General features: G+C 36.7%; 1 pseudogene; it reads right to left on the bottom strand.

Moving 5' to 3' along the window:
* Nucleotides 1–12,424: 12,424 nt before the first annotated feature.
* LOC127133736 (uncharacterized) lies at nucleotides 12,425–12,524 on the bottom strand (annotated as a pseudogene).
* Nucleotides 12,525–14,021: the final 1,497 nt, after the last annotated feature.

Here is a 14,021-nt window from a genome sequence, read left to right as displayed (position 1 = left end):
CTTGTATTGGTTTATGGACCAATTAGCCTTAGGATATAGAGATATCATAGGTCAATGAAATGGATGAGATATAAGGGGATTGAAGATGAAGAGGGAGGGGAAATGAGATAAACACAAATTGGACACGGGAAGGATTTTCTCAAATTAAAATCATTCATTCATTTTGGGAGATGGAATGTCCATTCCATCAATCCCTTAAATCCAATGATTTTAATCCAACAAAGTCAAATCAACTTTGACCAAGGCCCAAACAACATAGTCAAACTCAACAAGTCAATGGGAATAGCTCAACATAATTTATTCACAATTAAACAATTAAAAATGAATTAAAAATGCATTAAATTAAATTATGATTGATCAAAAACCTAAAACCTCTTCAAAACACCAAATAAATGGCCAAGAGATTTATCATATGTCAAACAAGGTCAAAGGACCTTGGAGAAAAAAATTCATATTTGGAAACTTAAAAGTATTTTTAAACAATTAAAAATATGTTTAAAAACAATTAAATCATAAAAAACATTTATATTGATCCAAAAAATAGTTTTAATTCAGAAAATGAAAGATTTTTTTTTTATTTTTTTTGGTGAAAGTCCCATATTTTTTGGATCAATATTAAAATTAATATGAATTAATGAAAATAAAACAATTAAAAGGAAAAATTAGAAAATTAAAAAAAAAACGTGGACCACTTGTTCTCCCTCATTAATTAAGGTGGCAAATCAAGTGGATCAGAGCGCGCTATCAATGTGTTCCCTAGTCAAATGTCTCACACGCGTGGTAATCACTTTGGACGCTCAGGGTTAAAACAATTTAAACGAATCATGTGGTTTAGAAGGATGCCAACACATCGTCGGGCCCAGAGCTTCGGTCTTCTTCTCCGGTGGACCTCATCGGACTGGTCCACCCTCAACAATCAACAAGATGAAAGAGGACATAAATTTAAAGAAAAAAATGCTCATGAGCTCGAATCTAACCTCAATTTTGTCTAACTTCAAGTATATAGAAAGATACAGGGAGTTGAAATTTGAGGATCATGATCTGAGTTGCTTCGATTTGACCTCTAAGCAACTCAATCTTGTTGCCTATATTGGTAGAACTTCAGACAACTAAAAATCAACAAGAATAATGGAGAATTAAGTGAGAATCGAAGAGATGAAAAATTCTAAAAACCACCTTCAATGTAGCTTCAGATTGGCACGATCTTGCTCTTAATTATGCTTGGCCTTGCTTCAGATGCTTGATGGAGTGGAAATGGACCAAAGGGAGGGAAGGACTCTTGGATTTTCAATCTCAAAAACAGTGAGAGATTCAAACTCGATTTTCAAAGAAAATCTTCAAGCTTATCCTTTGAATGTGAGGGTTTAGGGTTGCTGATTCAAAGCTTGTGCGCTAGGGTCCTTAACTCTGAGCAAGAGGACTTCTATTTATAGCCAAGGAGATTGATAATTGTACACTTCCATTTTTGGCCAAAGGTGGAAATCTCACTTGCATGCTTGCATGGGCGTGTGATAGGCCAATCAAATGATGCACTTAGGTCCAAAATGATGTGTAAGAAATTCTGAAATCATGTGGAAAGTCCATGCAATCGTGTATGAAAATGGAACTTCAAATCTTCCAAATGGTCCTTCAACTTGAAGCATTGCGCAAGTAATTCATACTTTGTCCAAATGAGATGAATTTGGACTTTTTGGAAAGTTTAGATCAAGAGGAACATCTTTAATGTTGAACACTTTTTCATTTGAAGCTTGGATCATGATAAATTTTGAGGTGGAAGTTTGGAAAACTAAACATATCAAAAAAAAATTCTAAGTATCAAGCCATGTGTTCACTTCTTCCACCTTTAGTAACTTTTTCTATGGACTTAAAATGAGAAACATTCCTTCATAAAAGTTGTATTTATATCAAATTCCTTCAAATTAGTCACAAATTTTACCTCATTTAGATTTAGCATGTAGGAGTTATGCATTTTAGAAGTTGAGGAAAATCACTTGATTAATGGTATTGGCCTAAAATGACCTATAATGTTTCCCTTTATCATATGTATTTGTAAGTTGAATTTGCACTTCATCCAAACATAAAAGTTGAAGTAGACATCTTGAATTTGATCATGCAACTTGAATGGATTTCATCTCATAAAAAATGAGAGAGTTATGGTCTTGGGAAGTTGACCTCTAAATTAGGGTTTAGACAAAATGACCTATAATCTTTCACCATAAATAATGACTTTCCAAGAAAAACTAGCTCTTGACCTCAACATTAAAGTTATTTGGAATGTCATTTAGAGTAACTTGTATCTTGGAATAGTTTTCATATTACAAAAATTGTAGGAGATAAGGTCTAGGGAACGCCAGTCTTGACCAGTTGACTTCCTCTGGTCAACCACCATGAACCAACTTGCTAGCTTGATATTCTCTTGACTTTTGGGACTCATGGAGGATCATATATTCATAATATGATGAAATGTGAAGTATACCTTGAAATATTTGACCAAGTGGTGAAGAAACTTGTTGAAGAAGTCACATAAGATACCCAGATGAATTAGGGTTTCAAAGGCAAACCAACTCCAAACTCTTGATGATTTCTTGATCAAAATAACGTGTGAAGATCATGGGGATCCATATATGATACTTAGAGCCATAGTAAACCATTTATTGATTTAGCTCCTTGTAATGAGGGTCTTAAACCCTAGATATGAGCTTGATAGAACATATGTGAGGATGTGCACTACCTACAAAAGAGTTAAACTATACAATGACATATTTTTGGTATTTTGGTTAGTAAACAAATAAAAATGAAGTATGATACAATCAAATGTGATTGGTGATCTCTCCCAATGCAAACCCAATGAATGAGGGGTAAGCAGGATGCGAAGGTGTGATCCCAATGGTAATGTATATGATGAGAATAGCATGAGGGATCTTAGGGTCAAAATTGGGGTCTTACAGAAGACCCTTTTCAGATTTTGCAAGTATTTTCTAATGTTTTCTATGAAATTGATGAACTTAATGAAGACAAGAGGATCTTGAGAATAAATGGGAAATATTTTAAAAAACTATAGGCCAATACTCAAAGAGATTAAAATAAGAGATGAATAATTATGTATAAGTTAATCAAAGCCAATATGGTAAAAGTGCCAAACTGGTTTGCATTTGATTTGAAGGCCCAAAGGGCTAATATTCATTACAATTAAAACTTATATCTCATTACATCAAAATAAGCAAAATGGAAAGGAGACTAAAACTATAAAGGAAGGTTGGCCTTGATATGAAGGTACTTTGCTTTAAGAAGTTCCAGACGTTTCTCGCATAAAGACCTTTTCGATTGAAGAAGTTTGATTTCAGACTCAAGTTTCCGAGCCTGTTCGACGAACTCCATGCCGAATTCTAGCTCTTTATCCATCAAGGCATCATCAAACTCTAAGAGTTCGTTTTTGCTTCTTTCGGCTTCAGAGATTTTTGCCTGAAGTTCTTCTATTTGCTTTCTCCAAGAAGCAATATCACGATCACGGCCTTCGATCTTTTCTTTATTCTTTTGTTTAGTCTGCTCCAATTCCATCGCCTTGTTGGTTGACTCGGTGGCGGCATCCCATGCAGCTGCTTCAGAACCAACTTTCTTTTCGATCTCCCATGTTAGCTGAGGTAGAAGCTTATGATTTGCGATAGCTTGGTTGAACACATTGCTTATCTCCAATATAACATTAGCAATATCAGGGGAAGTTTCTACCAGGTTGACTTGATTAAGAAGAGCCTTAAAGGTTAAGGGGGCAGAAGGATCAACCAACAACAGCAGGAACAAGTCACCTTTAAAGATCTTGTCGTTAATCTTGGAAAGCACTTCATCTGTAGGGGTGCTCCAAGGTTGATCTTCATACATCGAAGTAGTGCTAAGGATTTTTTCAAAAGAACTTTCCCTACAGATTAACATAGCCTTCAAATATTCAAGGGGTTTGCTTCATTTCAAAATAGCCAGTCCTTCTGCATAGAGGCCCTCAGTACTACTTGTCAAAACTCTGCCTATCAGAATAGCTGCAATAGTTTATTGGCAAAGGTTTGGCTCTGAGCCTGTCCTTCGCTTGTACCATCCTCCCTGTCTTCAGAGCCTCCATCATCGTCACCAACAGGGATTGGGGTCTGATTACCTTCGTTTTCTTCCTCTATCACCGTATATTCGCTGTTGCCACCCTCTTCCTGGGGATCGACTGTTCCTTCGACGTTGCGTGAATCGTCTCCAGGATTATCTATAGCTTGCACTACGCCAAATAAGGGAAAAGAGGGCGCTTATTTTGGCCTATAACTGCGCTTTTAAGCGCCCTCTAAAGTGGCACTGGCATAGGTAAAGACAACGCTTTGTTTTCCTAGAGAAAGCGCTCTCTAAAGTGGCCCTTTAAGGGCCACATTATAGTGCGCTTTCAGAAAAAAGCGCCCTCTGGAGTGGTCCATAAAGGGCCACCTTAGAGGGCGCTTTCTGGACAAAGCGCCCTCTAAAGTTGTCAATGTAAAGTGTTTAGAGGGCGCTTCCTACAGAAAGCGCCCTCTAAAGTGTTAGTTATTTTAAAAAAAATTGTTTGAAAAACAGTAGGTATTTAATTGGGAACCTGTTCGCATGCTGCAAAAGTGTAAAATTCATATTGATTTCATCCTTTAATCCAATGTTATACACCATTAATCCATTGATATATACAACATGAATCCATTTATATACAACATTAATCCTCCATATATACAACATTAATATATTGATATTCATGCATGTACAACAACATTCCATACATATATGTACAACAACTACAACCTATATGATTCTTTGATCAATAATGAATTGACACAATTCACCCTTCATTTCATCCAAATGAGCTCTTGAGTAAGATTTGTATTCGTCAAAGTACTACAATTAAGAGAATAAAACATATTCATGATTTAGTAACAAATTAGATGAAATATCCGATAATATTAAAATAAACCCTAATTGTTATTATTCCATACCATTTTTGGGATGTCTATACGATTCAACGCAATGATATCTCTCATAAATCTCAATACAAAAAATCCGCAATCGATCGAATTGTTTTGCTGAGGACACTACACAGAAAAACAAACTATATATATATATATATATATATATATATATATATATATATATATATATATATATATATATATATATATATATATATATATATATATATATATATATATATATATATATATATATATATATATATATATATATATATATATATATATATAGTTAATTTCTTACAAACACTATTATAAGCAAAAATAAGAAACTTAATATATACCTGAACTCTGACCCAGGTAATGTCCTTCCTATTACGATAATTCTTTTTCGATCTAAATTTTAGTATTGCCCTAACAAAATAAAAACGTATATTGAGATCAATCTGACAGACATAATTAAATATACAAATACACACGAATATTTAGGGGAATTTCACTTACGCGTCAACCGTCTTCTTCATACTCGGATATTTACTCCAATCACCCGATAACGAATCGAGATAATACACCATTAGTCTCGAAAGATCCATAGCAACCAACACCCAGTGACCACTGTAAAATAAAACAAAAATTTAGATGCATGAAAATTTTCTACGTAAAAGATATACATAGATTAGAATGAAATTATTAGAAAGAAAATCTAACCCGTTGCTAGAATTAAACGGTAAAAAATACAAATTGGGTGTAGTATTATCGCCGACCACCATGAATCTATCGACTAGTTCATTCTTTACGGATGTTGGATTTTTCGTTATAAACATTGTGTTGATACGGGAAGCAGCAATAAAATTGAATTGGTTACACAATTCAGTTCCTCGCATCAATGTGTCATACATATACCTTAAATAGAAACATAATAAACATTAGACTACTCATTGAAATGTGTAAATAAATTGTTCAACTAAGTAAATAATAGATTGATCGGAGTATCATATGTATGTATGAATGACAGCGTTGCCCAATTCTTCGTGTTCAAAAAGTTGTTGCATGTCCTCCTTTGCAATTATTTCGGAATGAGCAATTCCGAAAACACCTTCATCAATATCTACACTCCGGATGGCGCCGTGCATAATATCTGACTCTTCCATCATTTTCTCAAGACGCATCATAATTTGAGATTTTGTCCCGGACGTCGTTGGAATTTCCTTACTAGCTTTGTCCAACATTTGACCGGGAACCTAAAAATATAAATTAAATCATGACTTTTTGTGATGCAATAGGATCGTTGTGTATATAATTCAATGGGTATATATATTTGTACCTCTTTTTGAGATTTAGGATTTGTTTTTGTCCCGGACTTCGTTGGAATATCCTTACCAGCTTTTTTCAACTTTCGACCGGGAACCTAAAAATTCATATAAATTAAATCATAACTTTTTGTGATGCAACAGAATCGTTGCGTATATAATTCAATGGGTATATATATTTGTACCTCTTTTTGAGATGCAACCGACTCGATGCGTCTTGAAATCCCTTTACCAGCTTTATGTCAGGTAATGGTAGAAGCGCGTCCGTATCTAATACAAGGTCAACCGAAACTTTCATATATCCCACCGGGAGGGGATTATGGTGAAGTAATTCACCCGAAGTGTTGTGCACTTTTCCCTTGCCAACTATGCGATAAGTTGGTGACGATAGATACAGTTGACAAGGTGTAATGCCCTAAACCAATAATAAATGTTATTGTTAACGTGTATATGTGTCAAGTAAAAAAGTGCTATTTTAATTTCATAATAACATATATAATTACCTCGGGAAATTTCGGTTGACAATTGATACTAGCTCGGTCACTAGTATCTTTTGCCTCGGAACCGCACCTTTCCTCTCTATACCTTGCATTCTCCTTTTGCAGTTCGAGTACTTGTGCCCTTAACTCCGCCAAGGTCTCCATCACCTCTTTGTTGGTAGGATTTTTTGTTTTTGGTTTTTTATAAAATGACAACGGAGTCACACCAAAACCCTTACCCCTCACACGACCAGAATACTCAGGAACATTTAGTACTCGACTAAGTACGCTCCTGCAATCCTGGACCTCGGTTGAAGGTAAGGTTTGGGATAAAGTCTCCTGAAATATTATTAGAGGAGATTAAAAATGAATTATATGTCTAACAAAATTTTCGATATAATTAAAGAAATAATGTTATATATACTTACACATTCGTCATAAACATTTTGAACCGCTTCAACGACAGCCCCATCCTTCCCAACCCGAGCAGCCTTCCACAATACGTGCTCCGGAAGAGATGTTGCGTCACTTTTCTCCTCGGCTAGCTACACATTGAATCATATTATAAGATCATCAATTATAACATATTGTGACAATGTATAAGCTCATAGCATTTGAATATACTCACAATTCTTTGTTGTAACCGTGCATATCCCGTACGCCCTTTTTTGTACGGATACGCGGGTTTTTATGCCCTTTTCCGATTTTTGTCGCTTACTTCCTGGATAAAAAAGTTTAAGGCATATCAGAACCAAGTAACTTAACAATTGTATAATACCATAATTAATAGACATTACATGGAATTTTTCGTTTCTTCGTTTGGCGACAAAGTTATCCCATTCTTCGGCTGAAATAATCTCCGCATACTTCATTGGTCATTCTGCTTCAACAAATTTTCCTTCCTCATCCTTGAGAAATTTGTTGGACAAAAAGGATCGAAATCCTCGGAGTCTTTTTCCGGCCAATTGAATACAATATTTTTGCCGGCTTTCATCGATGTGAAAGGATCTCTAAAAAACATACACATGGAGTGTGTTATTATAAGTAATATTATAACAATATATGGTCAACAAATAGTCAACAAAAAAAACATATAACAATATATGGTAAGTACCTGTATCTCGGACCATATTTTTTCTTTGCCAACCTTCAATTCCGGACTTCTCCAATTATCATATGTAATCGGAATATGTTGTCGAACAAGGAAATCAATGTAACTTGCCAACATTGAACCGTTAGGCTCAATTAGTTGGTCTTCAGCACTCCAATGTACTTCGAATTTTTCACCCTTGTCTCTTGTACGAATGATTGACTTCATAACAATCAATCCTCGTTTGATTTCATTTTCAACATTGTTAAGTGATCCACTCGCGTCATGGGTATCGTCTTGGTTACTAGCCATTTTATCTGTAATATAGAAATGATTCAATAAGACCCAAGTAAGACAATGACCATATTCGTGAAGCTACACAAAAAACACATTCATATACCTTCCATTTCTCTCATGTTACAACAATCTAAACTCTCTCTTTTTTTCATCATTATTGAATACAAACTCACACACACCTACTGCATACAAAAGACCAATGCAAACTTATGGTGTTTGGAACATGAACAAACTTGCATCCATAATCATCAAACTTCCAAGCACAAGCTCAAACACACTCCAAATGACATCAGTTTTCAATCAGAAATAAAAAACCTTACATAACCATACAACATACAACATTCAGTGATCAAAACCATACACACAAAAATAACAAAAAATGATTTTCAACAAGGTGCTCATGAACACCATATAGTGCTCGTTTGCCCTAAACAACATTAATCAACATAATGCACAAAATGTAAAACTCAGTTTAGAAAATGCCCTAATCAAACACCTGAAAATACAAACTATTGAGAGAAATACCTTCAAGGTGACGGTAACGATGGAGAAGAAAGTGAACAGCGACGGTGGACGCAGATAACTCAGTGAACGTGAACGCAGCAGCAGAAAAAGGCGACGACGATGACGACGGTGAGGCAGGGAGAATGAACGGAGGACGAGAGTAATCACAGTAGAGAGTAATCGCAGTAGAGAGAAAACCCAGTTACGTAAACGAAATAGCATATAGAGAGGGAAAATAAAGAGACATGCAGTATATGTTATAATTTTAATGTTTACTAAAGGGGACCTTAGAGGGCGCTTGTGTAAAAAAAGCGCCCTCTAAAGGGGGCCTAAGAGGGCGCTTCTAAAAGCGCTCTCTAAGGCTTTCCAAAAGCGTCTTATAAACTGGAAATGTACATGGACTTAGAGAGCGCTTTTTTAAAAGCGCCCTCTAAGGGTACCCTTAGAGGGCGCTTTCATAAACGTGTCCTCTATTGGTGTCCCTCCATTTCCTCATTATTTTTCGCTTCACTTTAGAGGGTGCTTTGTTACAAAAGCGCCCTCTAAAGTGCGCTGTCTATTCCAGTTGTTCGCTCCTTATTTTTTCTCTTCACTTTAGAGTGCGCTTTTGTAATAAAGCGCCCTTTAAGGTGCGCTGTCTATTCTAGTTTTTGGCGTAGTGTTGAACCCCTTCATCCACCACCATGGTATCTGGGGTGGTGAAGTATCAAGGCCACCAGAAAGAGGTTGATTGATCTCACTCATAGAGCTCTTTTCAGATGAAGGTCGATAGATGGGTTCACCAGCACTATTTAAGACATCTACTATGGAAGCTGGCACGGAGGAAGTTATGGCTTTAGTTCGAACGACGGTGCTTGCGCCACCCTGAAATAGACACAATCGAAAAAATGAGTGGTGAAAGACAGTAAATAAACTAAGTAAGGTATAATGAAGTTTGTCTTACCTTGTCACCTTCGACCCTAAGACTAGAATTATCCCTTTCACTTTAGGTCGCCGCTATCTTCACCATGTCTTCAGGAGTAAGTGTAGCGGTAAATTCATGATCATCAAGCTATGGATAAGCTAGAGATCAAATAACAAGAGTCGCCACCGTGCTTTTATTGTTTCCAAGGGAAAAAGGGAAAAAGTACGAACAAAACCCAGAAGTAAGAAGTTTTTAAATCAAAACTAATAAAAAGTCAGAGATTACAGGTAAGGGGGTTGGTTACACAAAGGGAAGGTGTTAGCACCCAAAGTGTCTTAGGTACTCCTAGGGAGCCCTTTTTGTGTGCATTTGTACTTGGTATAAAGTGATGTTTACAAACAAATAGAATGAGGGGATGACAAAAGAATTCATTAATTATATTTTTGTGTTTGACAAGACCTTCGATCTTGTGCCTTGATAACACGAAATTATATCATTTTTTAGGACTTAATTCAATTAAATTTTATTATTATTTATTTCAGTTCACTTCATTTTATAAGATATTACGCGGTATTTTCTTCCTATTTGTCCCAGGTGGCTTATTTTGAAGCACAAGTAAAAATGAAGAAAAGGAGGTACAAAAAGGAAAGAAAATGAACCAAATGTCAAAGCCCAGCCCAAAACACAAAAGCGCAGGTGCCGTGCATGTGACGGACGTCACAGAGGGCGTGACGAGCGTCACGCCTTGCACACTCCTGTGACGGACGTCACACATGGTGTGACGAACGTCACACCATTCCCCTATTTTTTTGGCGCAAGGAACGCCTCAGAGACGTTGAGGAGACGTTGAGGAGTGTTGAGCCCTATATCCACGCCATGCATTTATCCACGTTGAAGACTTTTTGGCAGCGGAAGCGGTTACTCAAACATATATAAATAGCCACTTGCAAAAACCAAAGAGGGTTCCGAAGCGTTTCCACATTTTTCCTTTGCCGTTTTCGCTTTTGCATATTTTATTTTTCCAGCAGCTTAGGCATTGTTTCTTTATTATTTTTACGAGTTCTACTTTATCTCTTTTGCAATTTCTATTTTCCTTTTTCCTTTTTAGCATTTAGTTAATTCTTTTCGTACAATAGTTTCTACACCGGAAACTATTGTACACCTTTTTACCGGATCTAACCTTACGTTAGAATCTAGTTTTATTTCCTTCGTTTTAATTTGTTGTTTAATTGAAGAATCCAAGAACAAATCCTACCGGCTTGTGGTGGAGTGTTCAAGACTATTGTTTACCTCATTCAGGTTCTTTAATTATTATTTAATGCTTTGTTTTATTATTTATTTATATTATCTGCCTGGGATGAGTCTGTTTATGCATGATAAATATTTTAGTTTGTTTAGCATGTCCGGCTAATTTATTTAGGTATCGGTATGTAAAGTAAGCGGAATGAAGGAATAAAAACTAAGTCGGTTAAATTAAGTTTAGAATTAAAATCACTCTTTTTACAGTTTAAATTTACAGGTTTAATAACAAAGGTTTTTACGAAAGTAAAAGACATAAAGAAGTTAAAATCAATAGAGCGAGAGTTTGAGGTTTTAACTGGACAATGTAAATTAGACATTAATTCTAGATCAGGGCGAGAGCAAGTTTTAGAGTTAATTAAATTCCGATCTTTTCCAAAAAGTATTTTTAAAGATTGAATGTGAGGACGAGAGTTAAGCATTCGAATTTAACTATATAACCTAAGTCAACAGAGCGAGAGTTTGAGATAAGGGTGTTTAAACGGTCGGCGTTTTCTTGAAAAGAGTTTCTATGGACTGTATTGCTTTCAAAAAATGGTTTTTGACTTAATTATAAGTGACAGCTACATTAACATAAAATCATGGTTTATTCAACAGAGCGAGAGTTTGAGATAAAACTTTTAATCAATAAAGTCAACTGAAAAGATTTATTTTAAAACCAAGAGACCGACGAAGGATTGATTCCCTAATTACGACGAACTGCATACCGATATCTGCTTTATTAATATTTAATCTAGATCTTAGTTTAGTTTTTAGCTTTCCCCCAAACAATCAAACATTGTTCACCTTAGCTTTACGAAGTAACCTTAGATAACGGTATATCGATTCATAAGTCCCTGTGGGATCGATATCTTTTAAAACTACGCGATAGAACTGTGCACTTGCAGTTTGTACCCCATTCTCGACTCACACAGTCGAGCGATCAAGTTTTTGGCGCCGTTGCCGGGGACTTTTATTTAATCGATATCGTAACTCTTCCGTTACGCTGTAGAGACTAAGGTTTCTTTTTCTTCTATTCTTTCTTTCGTTGATTTGTATGCCACGCACTCGCTCTCAAGGCGAACCGCTCTATTTACGAATCAACGATATCGAACTATATCTCCGAGTCCTACGACGAATTCGGGAATATCGTGCTGCAAACAATCTCCCTCCTATAGAACTTCCTGATTTCAAAAACCTTTTTCCTTCAATAACCGAGATGGCAGAACCAGCTCGTGCTCTTAGAGATTACGCCGCTCCATCGCAAGATGAGCCGCATTCAAGTATTGCTCCACCCGCAATCGAAGCAAACAACTTCGAACTTAAACCTTCGCTGTTGCAGGCTGTGCAACAGAACCAATTCTCTGGAAATCCTACCGAGGATCCAAACCTTCATTTATCCGTATTTGTCCAATACGCTGATACTGTTAAAGCTAATGGTGTCACTTCAGAGGCAATTCGACTTCGTCTTTTTCCTTTCTCATTAAGAGATAGCGCTAGAAGATGGCTTCAATCTCTTCCTTCCAACTCAGTCACCACATGGAACGAGTTGAAGAAAGTTTTTCTTGCCCGATACTTTCCGCCAAGCAAAACAGCTATGTTAAGAGCCCAGATAAACGGATTTAAACAGAAAGACAACGAGTCTCTTTTCGAAGCATGGGAAAGATACAAAGACATGATGAGACTTTGCCCACACCATGGTTTGGAAGACTGGTTAGTAATTCACACATTTTATAATGGTCTCTTGTACAACACAAGGTTAACAATAGACGCCGCTGCAGGTGGTGCACTAATGAACAAACCTTATGCTGATGCTTACCAGCTTATCGAGAGCATGGCCCAAAACCACTATCAGTGGGGAACCGAACGAACAATGGTGGAAAAACCTCAAACGAAAACTGGCATGTACGAGATAAGCAACCTTGATCACGTTAATGCAAAAGTGGATGCTTTGGTCCAGAAAATTGAAAGTTTAAACGTATCACCTCCAGCCGCCGTGGTTGCTATAACTCAGAATTGCGAGGTCTGTGGAATCCAAGGTCACACTCCTACGGATTGTCAACTCTTGACAGGAATCCAAGCAGAGCAAGTAAACTATGCTCAAGGAAGCCCCTACTCGAATACCTATAACTCAAATTGGAAGAACCATCCAAACTTTTCATATAAGAGTAATAATGCTTTGTACGCACCCGGACAGTCTCCAAATCAAGCCCCAGCTATACCTCCGGGATATCAGAAACCGAACCCATCCATGCCTAACAATAACGCGCCTAGGAAATCTAACTTGGAAATCATTATGGAAAACTTCATAGCTTCCCAACAACAAACCAATAAAGATTTTTTAAACCAGAATGTACACACTGGCGAACAACTTAAACAACTAGCAAGCAAAGTAGATGCCTTGGCTACCCATAACAAAATGCTGGAAACACAAATATCACAAGTAGCTCAACAACAAGCACCTACTGCTGCCCCAACTGGTACATTCCCTGGACAGCCCCAACCTAACCCGAGAAGCCACGCTCATGCAATTATATTAAGAAGTGGAACGGAAGTGGAAGGACCGTCTGATCCAAGGATAAAAAACCAAAACCCTAAGAAATCAACTGAGGAAAGTGAACCTAAGGAAAAGGAAGAGAGTAATAAGGAAACCCTAGAAAAGAAGGAACCTTATGTACCTCCACCACCTTACAAACCACCTATCCCTTACCCTCAAAGGCTTGTTAAAACCAAAGATGCGGGCCAATTTAGAAAATTTGTTGATCTCCTTAAACAATTAAACGTTACAATTCCGTTCACCGAAGCTATTACGCAGATGCCCTCTTATGCTAAATTCTTAATAGAAATTCTTTCTAATAAAAGGAAACTTGAAGATAGCGAAACCGTTACACTCCCTGTCGAATGTAGCGCTATAATCCAAAACATGCCTCCTAAACTCAAGGATCCGGGTAGTTTCTCTATACCCTGTCACATAGGAAAATTTGTCATCGACAAAGCCTTATGCGATTTAGGAGCCGGAATTAGCGTTATGCCTTTATCCATATGTAAGAAACTGGAAATGGGAGAATTAAGACCAACCAAAATGTCTGTGCAACTAGCAGATCGTTCCATAAAATATCCTGTAGGAATTCTTGAAAACGTTCCCGTACGCATAGGTCAATTCTACATTCCAACTGATTTTACAATTATGGACATTAGAGA

Source organism: Lathyrus oleraceus, chromosome 3, assembly GCF_024323335.1.
Source record: "Lathyrus oleraceus cultivar Zhongwan6 chromosome 3, CAAS_Psat_ZW6_1.0, whole genome shotgun sequence".
Taxonomy (NCBI): Eukaryota; Viridiplantae; Streptophyta; class Magnoliopsida; order Fabales; family Fabaceae; genus Lathyrus; species Lathyrus oleraceus.
Note: the sequence above shows the minus strand (reverse complement) of the source record. Positions and strands in the feature narration are given on the sequence as shown.